Genomic DNA, 8,558 nt, shown 5'->3' with positions numbered 1-8,558 from the left:
CTCCGAAAGACCCTCCTCCCCCTTCACACCCCTCCCCCGACTCTGGCGGACCCTACCACCCCAGCCTAGAAGCTGCTTCATTTCCTAGGCAGTGACCACACACCCCTGGATTGGAAGACCAGCCCTGCTATTTACTAACTGTGCGTAGGTATTGACAAGGGCTGGTTCCCTTGTCCATTTCCTGATTCTCTTTTGGGGAGGCTGCAGGAGGCAGAACTCCTTTATCCACTCTTTGGAAGCTAGAATGTGGGCATGAGGGCACAGCGCAGCTGTTAAGAGCACAGACATGGGAGCCAGACTGCCTATCCGAATCCCAGCTCTGCCATGAGCTGTGTGACCTTAGGCAAGTTTCTGAATTTCTCTGTGCTTCTGTCAAAGGAGACCCAGTTTTCTCATCTGTATAATGGAGAGGATAGTATTCCCGATGCCACTGGGTTTTTGTGAGGATTGAATGAGATAATCCATTTTATATTCTTAGAACTCCGCTTGGTACGTCGTATGTACAAAATGCAAAAAACAAAAATGCGCCGCTGGGGCTTAATAAACTCCATGCTTTCTCCTTGGACTATGAGTCTTGAGGGAACAAGGCCAAGGTTCAGGGACAGTTGGGAAGTCATTCAAGGCAGTGCAGTGATAGTACAGTAAGTCCCCTACACATAAACCTTCAAGTTGTGAACTTTCAAAGATGCGAACGTGTGTTCGCATGTCCAATCACGTAAGTTAGTTCATGTGTCTGGCGTCCATTGTCCATGCATGCATCCCGTACAAGTGGTTGTGCTTTTGTGAACTTTATTGTACAGTACTGTGCAGTAGCCCAGGATGTCCGGAAGCAAGCGTAAAGGCAGCAGTGTTGTAGCTGGTACTGCTAAGGAGTGCCAAGTGATAATGATGGAAACAAAAGTGAAAATAATTGAGAGAGTGGAGCGACAAGAGGAAGAAGAAGTAACTGAAGAACCCCAGAGGTTCACAACACAGGAAGCGGCAAGGGAATTTTCTTTATTTGAGGAGGCACTGTTAGTTTTTTGTTGGTTTTTTTGTTTGTTTGTTTGTTTTATAAATTTACTTGTTTATTTTTGGCTGCGTTGGGTCTTTGTTGCTGTGCACGGGCTTTCTCCAGTTGTGGCGAGCAAGGGCTACTCTTCACGGTGGTACGCGGGCTTCTCATTGTGGTGGCTTCTCTTGTTGCAGAGCACGGGCTGTAGACACACGGGCTTCAGTAGTTGTGGCACATGGGCTCAGTAGCTGTGGCTTGTGGGCTCTACAGCACAGGCTCAGCAGTTGTGGCGCACGGGCTTAGTTGCTCTGCGGCATGTGGGGTCTTCCTGGACCAGGGCTTGAACCCCTGCCCCTGCATTGGGGACAGGCGGATTCTTAACCACTGAGCCACCAGGGAAGCCCGGCACTGTTAGTTTTTGAGTCACAGGACCCGAACGTAGAATGGTACACGAAGGTTACAGCAGCCATTCAGAATGCGATCCAGTGCTACCGTGTCATCTATGAAGAGAAAAAACGAGCTACCACCCAGACATCACTGGATCACTTTTTCAAGGGGGGAGATAGAATTGAATCCAGCAAGGAAGCAGAACCTAAGCCATCAACGTCAGGCGTGAGTGAAATGGCAGCTTGCCCTCCGTCTCCTGTTGCTGACGATCCTTCGGCTCTACCATCTCCCACCTCCTCTCCCTCCTCCAGTCAGTAACTTTTCTTGCCTGTTCACCCGATGCCAGCCCCTGTATGCCAGCTGTTGTACTGTACTACTGTACTTTTCAAGGTACTGGACTGTAAGGTTAAAAATGTTTTCTTTATTTCTGTGTTTGTTTTTTATGTATTATTTGTGTGAAAAGTATTATAAACCTATTACAGTACAGTACTATACAACCGATCATGTTAATTGGGTACCTAGGCTAACTTTGTTGGACTTACGAACAAATTGGACTTAGGAACGCACTCTCAGAACGGAACTTGTTCGTATGTATGGACTTACTGTATTGAGAGTCCGTTGATGGAGCCCTAACCAGATGATTCTTGCTGGTGACCTTGGCCGATTTTCTTGGTTTCTTTTATTTCCACAAACTACCTGATATCCTGGCAAGGCTTCCAAGTTGCACAGTTTCGAAAGTCTTGGTGGGAGAGAGGCACATACTCAGAACACAGTGTGAATGGTGCCCCCTAGCGTTGTGAAATGGTCCTCTCGTTAGCCTTCCAATAGAGCCCTTTCTGCTTAGCGAGCCAGGCTTGGTGTGTCTGTTGCTTGCACCCAAGACCTCTGGCCATGCCCTGCTGCATTCTTTGTAAGGGCTGCATAGTATTCCATTCTATGTAGGTGTCATATTTCATTTCAGCACCCCTTATTGGAGGATTCTGGGTAATTTACAGCTCTTTGACATTCCACAGACAGACACAATGACATGCTTCTTAGAACCTATTTTCCAGCCCTTGTATCCTCATCTCTGACTCTCCCTACCCCCACAGGCTCACAGTTGGGTGGGAAGTGACCTCATCCACAGGCTCACATGGTGGCTGTGATCCTCTGCCTGTTTGATCAAGGCAGGATTGGCCAAACGTTTAGAATAGCAGGGAGCTCAGTGGGCCAGGAAGGGAGTGACAGATGATTCTGGGAAGGCAGGTGTGTTTGGGCAGCCAACCTGGGCCCCTCATGCCCAGACCCCTCCCCTCCCCCTGTTGGGCTTCATCATCTCAGTTCAGCATGGGAGGAAACATCTGCACAGCCTCTGATGCCTTGAGGGACCAGTGACTTCTGTGTCCCCCTCCCAGGGGCATCTGCACTTTAAAAGAAGCCTGGAAGGAAGGGAGTAAGGCTCACCCACAGGGCACACTCTTCACGGTGGGATTTCAGGCAGTCAGGGTCACATACCTGAACAGAGACCATCCTATGTTCCAGGGATGGTGATGGGCTCTTTATCCTATACGATCCCATGTCATTCTTATGGCAACATTGTGAGGCTGGTATCACCAGTTCCATTTCACTGAAAAGGCAACTGAGGCCAGAGAGGGGAAGAGATGTTCCCAAAGCCATTCTGGGAGCACATCTATGTCCAGGGCTCTTTCCACTTTATCAGTAATGGGGAGAATGTTTGGAGTGAAATTGGGAGGCTTTCCCCTGACTTAGTACCAGCAGCCGAAAGGCAGAGGTCTGGGAGAAGAGAGGAGACTGGGGGAAAGGGCTGGGGTGAGTGCTCTCAATTCAGCTGCTTTCCAGCAGCTTGCGAGTCCATGGCATTGATTGGAAGCCAACAGGCCAGAAGCTGACTAAGTTACAGGTTGTACTGGCAGGGCAAGTCCGACGTTGGCCAACAGTTGGGTTTCCCATGCCTGAAAGTATTCCTCAGGCTCTACTGCACCTATGGGAGTAGCTGGGTAGAAGCATAGTGATGGAGAAAACCTGTGGCTTTGTGCTCCCCTGTTGTGATGCAAGCCTAGATGTATCCAGAGTCCAGTATGTGATCCTCAAACCCCCACACAATTGCAAGAGTGTATTTCCCGTGTATCCCCATCGTGAAAGACCAAAGGAGGCTGACCTCACACAAAACCCATTTGTGAGCACAAGCCTCTGTTGCCCTGGACCATGGATAAGAGATCACCTGCCCGTTTCCCCTTAGGGAGAGCATCTACTTGACATTTCTAACTTCAACACCTTCTTCCATCACTTTAACAATTTTGTACGAGGGAGCTGTGATGCAAGACTTCAAATTAGGATTCAATATGACGCATTGCCTTGACATATGGTAAGATAGGAGGAGACCTGGAATGTCCTAACCTCAGGGTCCCCTATCCACTCTGCTCCCACTGATAAGATCTTCTAGCTAAACAACCCCCTTATCAAGGACCAGGCGCGGTTCCTGCTTACCTCTGAGTAACGCCTTTCAGTTCCCTGCTAGCTCGTGGAATTATTTCAACAAGCCAATCACATCCTCATATGGGAACCAGGGAACATCCCGCCCTCTTGACACTACTAACCCTGCCTCCCACGACCCTTGGTTGCTCACTCTGTCCCCAAGTGCAACCTCACGTGGTCCTGTGTGGTGTGTGGTGTTCTCCCTCGAGCTGAGAACCGATAAACTGCTGTTGATCTCATCCAGTCAGTGCTGGGGATCATGTGTTTGGCTGTCCTCATACCCTAGGGTAGGAGTCACTCCCTCACCAATGGGGTCTCCCTGAGAAGTGCTTTTACCCTGGTTACTTTTGATCAGGGTCCTGGAAGTGAGGGTTGCTTGAGAATGGAGAGCAGGAGGCCACATCCTAAAGAGTCTTGGGTTTGAACTTCAGCTCTGCCATCGACTGGCTGATTGACTACAGGCAAGCCCTGTATCTCTCTCATCCTTGATATTGGTTAAGCGTCAGCTGCAAAACCAGGAGTCACTCTAGCTAGCGTAAGCAGAAAGCTATTTATTATCATGAATTTGTATCCTATAAAATCGCTTGAAGGGCTGGAGAAGGAGGCTGTAAATTGAGGTTCTGGGATAAATTCCCCCCCACCCCCCAACACATCCCGAGTCATGTTGCCTTGGCCACAGTTCAGGAATGCTGTTCTGCCACGGTCTGTGCCCTGCGTTTGGCTTCCTTCCAGACTAAGTTCTGGTTGGACACTTTAGAGAATGAACCTGATTGGTGAAACTCAAATCACATCCAGAACCACAGCTCTGGGAGTGGGGCGGAGTGTTGGTCTCAGAATTGTAGCTTTTAATTTTCCAGCCTCTGGTCTATATAGAGATACAGCAAAAAGGTTGAAACGGATGTTAGTAAGTCAATCCATAGATTCTGCTACAGCCTCTGCTCTCCATCTCTGAAATGGTTTGCTGGGATCCTCCCTGTTTGCTGGGATCTCTGGGTGGGTTGGAAATGGATGAGGGGTTGCTGCCTAGAGTCAAGCCCAAACTTGTACCATAGTCAGAGGCTCTCTGGAGATTATCTATATAAGTGATTTTCAACCCTATAGACCCTGGTGCCTTTTTTATTTTAGTCATATCCCCTTTACTAATCTGAAATGAAATTAATATCTAATATAACTTTGCTATACATGCAATATCAAAAACAGGTTAATATGGTGTCCTAACTGTAATTATAGGAATGAAATAAAAGCAAAGGAAAAGTTGTAGTAAAGTGATATGTACCCCAATATTTAAACGTTCCATCAGGGCTACTGTAATGATGTAATCAAGCTATTCATAGGGAATATACACTGAAGTCCTCATGTATAAATGAGTGTGATGTACACAACTTGCTCTCAATGGTCAGAATAAACCATTATCTTTCACACACACGTGGAAGAAAGAGAATGATAAACATGGCAAAATATTAACATTCAGTGTATCTGGGTGAAAGGAATATGATGATAATTCTTTGTACTATTCTTCCAATTTTTTCTATACGCTTGACATTATTTCAAAGTGACAAGTATAATAACATGTTAGGATGTTGAATTTCTCAGTGTGCTAAAAAACCTTGTAAATAGATAGGGTACATCCCAGGAGTTTAAGGGTAGTTCAAGAACCAGGAATTATCAATGTGATTAAGTAAATTAAAAGTTTAAAGAAAAGAATTCAAATGAATCTTTAAATTGATTCATAAAAACCATTCCATATTGTTCTATGTTCATTCATGATAAAAATACACACTATACTAGGAACAAAAGAGAATATTCTTCACCTGATGAAGGGTATTTACAAATACCTACAGCAAGTTTTTTTAAATTTTATTTATTTATGGCTGTGTTGGGTCTTCGTTTCTGTGCGAGGGCTTTCTCTAGTTGTGGCAAGTGGGGACCACTCTTCATCGCTGTGCGCGGGCCTCTCACTATCGCGGCCTTTCTTGTTGCGGAGCACAGGCTCCAGACGCGCAGGCTCAGTAGTTGTGGCTCACGGGCCTAGTTGCTCCGCGGCATGTGGGATCTTCCCAGACCAGGGCTTGAACCTGTGTCCCCTGCATTGGCAGGCAGATTCTCAACCACTGCGCCACCAGGGAAGCCCCTACAGCAAGTATTATACTCAGTGGTGAAACTCTAGAAGCAGCATCCTTAAAGTCAGTACAAGGCCAGCCTGCCCTCTATCACCACTCTGATTCAATATCAAATTAGTGATCGTAGGCCAGTGCAATAAAACTGGACATAAAAATAAAGAGCAATAGGGGTGGGAAAAGAAGAGATAGAATGGTTAATGTGTACAGATAATATGAATGTCTTCAGATGAAATTCAAGAGAGTCATGGGTAAACTATTAAAATTCATGAGAAAATATATTGAGTTTGCAATTACAAAAGTCAGTATACAGGGCTTTCCTGGTGGTGCAGTGGTTAAGAATCCACCTGCCAATGGAGGGGACACAGCTACAATCCCTGGTCCGGGAAGATCCCACATCCCATGGAGCAACTAAGCCCATGCACCACAACTACTGTGCCTGCGCCCTAGAGTCGGGAGCCACACTACTGAGCCCATGTGCCACAACTACTGAAGCCCATGTGCCACAACTACTGAAGCCCATGCACCTAGAGCCCGTGCTCTGCAACAAGAGAAGCCACCGCAATGAGAAGCCCGCTCACCACAACGAAGAGTAGCCCCTTCTCGCCGCAGCTAGAGAAAGCCCGCGCCCAGCAACAAAGATTCAAAGCAGGCAAATATAAAATAAATAAATTTATTTTAAAAAGTCAATATACAAAAAACCAGTTGCATGCTTACACACCAAAAACTATCAAATAAATTAAAGAGAGAAAAAGCTCCTATTCACAATAGTCATGAATTTTATTACTACCTAAAAATAAACCAAGAAAATGTTTGCAAGAATTACATGAAAAAATTAAAATTTATTATATGACTTGAAGAGGACTTGAATAGAGTAATGCTCATTTTTTTATTTGTGAAGACTTAATATGGTAAATATTTTGGTTCCACTCAGTAATTTATAGCTTTGATGTAATTGTAATAAAAATCTCAACAGATTTTTTTGAGGACCTTGAGAAATTGATCCTAAAATTTATGTAGTAGAGGAAAAGTGCAAGAATAGCCAAAACAATTCTGAATAAGTAAAACAGAAAAGACTTGTGCTGCAAAGCAACAAGGTATGTAAAACGGAGATGTTAATGAAAAGAGTACCAAGGAAGACTGGTTTGAGAATAAATAAATTGAGTAATAATCGAACACAGAAACACATCCATCTATATACAAAAACTTGGTACAAAATAGATGTGGTTTTATAAATTAATAAGGGATCAATGATACGGGGGAACAACTGGCATTCCATAATAGGAAAAAATGGAAACAAGATCCCTAGTTCAAACCATTCACAATAAATAAATTCCAGATGGATTCATGACTTGAATGTGGAAGACAAAACTTGTGAAAATATTTAAACAAAATGGAAAGGATTGTGTAAGGATGGTTTGACGTAAAAAGTACAATCCAGGGCTTCCCTGGTGGCGCAGTGGTTGAGAGTCCGCCTGCCGATGCAGGGGACACGGGTTCGTGCCCCGGTCCGGGAAGTTCCCACATGTCGCGGAGCGGCTGGGCCCGTGAGCCGTGGCCGCTGAGCCTGCGCGTCCGGAGCCTGTGCTCCGCAACGGGAGAGGCCACAACAGTGAGAAGCCTGCGTACCGCCAAAAAAAAAAGTACAATCCATAGAGGGACAGATGGGTAAAACTGACTCCATCAAAATAAAAATATATATCCTTTTTTTTTTTTTTTTTTTGGCCACGCCACACAGCTTTCGGGATCTCAGTTCCCCCATCAAGGATTGAACCCGGGCCACGGCAGTGAACGTGTCGAGTCCTAACCACTGGACCACCAGAGATTTCCCTATCCTTTTTAAAAGATGACACCAAACACAAAGTTTATGCTAACTGATGTTTCTCTCTGGAGCTCATTTATCATCTGCACATCTGGCACATGAATTGCACAAACTATAGATGTGAACCTCACAGGGGTTCTCTCCTCTGACCCCAGCTTTGGACTCACGGTACCTCTTGGCTGCTTTCCATGTCTAGGCAAGAAGCATCAGTTCTTAGGCCGTCCCTGACCAACCTCACCCAAAGTATTTCCTCTTCCTCTCACCTTGTATGGCAGACCAAACTGGATGACTCATATTACCTACTTAATATATTGTCATGAGGTTTAAGGGTGCTAAATCACGCAAAGTATTCAGCACTGTGCCTGAAACGCAACAACTTCTCAGTAATTATTAGCTATAATTATGTAAAGGAACATTCATTAAGTGGGAGAGTCAGGATTTGAAACCTGGTCAGTGTAACTCCAAAGTCTGTGATCTTTTAATGACATGTTTTCTCCCTCAAAGAAATCATAGTCTTGTGTGGAAACAAATCAACAGGCAAAGAAGTAGGTAAAGCGAGGCCCAGAGAAGAGCATCTGACATAAAGGATGTCGGAGACCCCCTCCTCTCCCTTCCCCCAACACCAGTGGATGGCAAGGCAGATGGTATTTGTGAGTGAAAGAGAGAGAGCCAACCAGAGGCATGACTGAGTCTTACAGCCAAGAACCAGAGATGAGGTATGGTAGCCTTCCTTACGAAGGAACAGCCGCCAGTCTTTCTCCTG

This window comes from Pseudorca crassidens, chromosome 15 (genome assembly GCF_039906515.1).
Source record: "Pseudorca crassidens isolate mPseCra1 chromosome 15, mPseCra1.hap1, whole genome shotgun sequence".
NCBI classification, from domain to species: Eukaryota; Metazoa; Chordata; class Mammalia; order Artiodactyla; family Delphinidae; genus Pseudorca; species Pseudorca crassidens.
This window is presented reverse-complemented; position numbering follows the sequence as displayed.